Source organism: Nannospalax galili, unplaced genomic scaffold (genome assembly GCF_000622305.1).
Source record: "Nannospalax galili isolate Female #2095 unplaced genomic scaffold, S.galili_v1.0 scaffold646, whole genome shotgun sequence".
NCBI lineage: Eukaryota > Metazoa > Chordata > Mammalia > Rodentia > Spalacidae > Nannospalax > Nannospalax galili.
The window spans coordinates 3234644-3235301 of record NW_008355279.1 but is presented as its reverse complement, the minus strand read 5'-3'; the positions used below and the strand labels follow the sequence as shown (position 1 = coordinate 3235301).

The 658-nt window shown below is 33.6% G+C and overlaps 1 protein-coding gene across 1 annotated transcript in view; it reads left to right on the top strand.

Moving 5' to 3' along the window:
• LOC103749584 overlaps positions 1-658 on the top strand; it is a 193047-nt gene that overhangs the window by 179849 nt on the left and 12540 nt on the right. The gene's annotated exons all lie outside the window — the stretch shown is intronic.

The following is a 658-nucleotide window of genomic DNA, read 5'->3' as shown; positions in this document are numbered from 1 at the left end:
TAGACACATATCCTCTAGAACTTTGAACCTAAATTCATGCTGAATTTTGTCAAAAGCCTTTTCTGAATCTACTGTGATGACAATGTGGCTTTTGTCTTTTAGTCCATTTATATGATTAATGCCATTTATTGACTTACGTATATTGAACCATCCCTGTATCTCTGGGATAAAGCCTACTCGATCATGGTGGATGATCTTTTTGATGTGAGTCTGTATATGGTTTGCAAGTATCTTGTTGAGAATTTTTGCATCTATGTTCACTAAGTATTGGGTCTATAGTTTTCTTGTCTATAGTTTTCTTTTTTGGTTGTATCTTTACCTGGCTTTGGTATTAGAGTGATGCTGGCTTCATAGAAAGAATTTGGGAGTTCTCCCTTCATTTCTTTTTGAATAAGGTAAGTCGTATTGAATGTAGATCTGTAAATGTCTGGTAGAATTCTGCTGTAAATCCATCTGGTCCTGGGCTTTTTATAGTCAGGTGGTTTTATATTTCTCTTTCAATTTCTTTTTGTGTTATGGGTCTATTTAAGCTGTTAATCTCTTCTTGATTTAGTTTTGGTGGTTTCCATGCCTTTAGATATCCATCTATTTCTTTTAAGCGTTCAAATATAGTAGCATATAGGTTTTTAAAGTATTCCCTTATAATGTTCTGCATCTT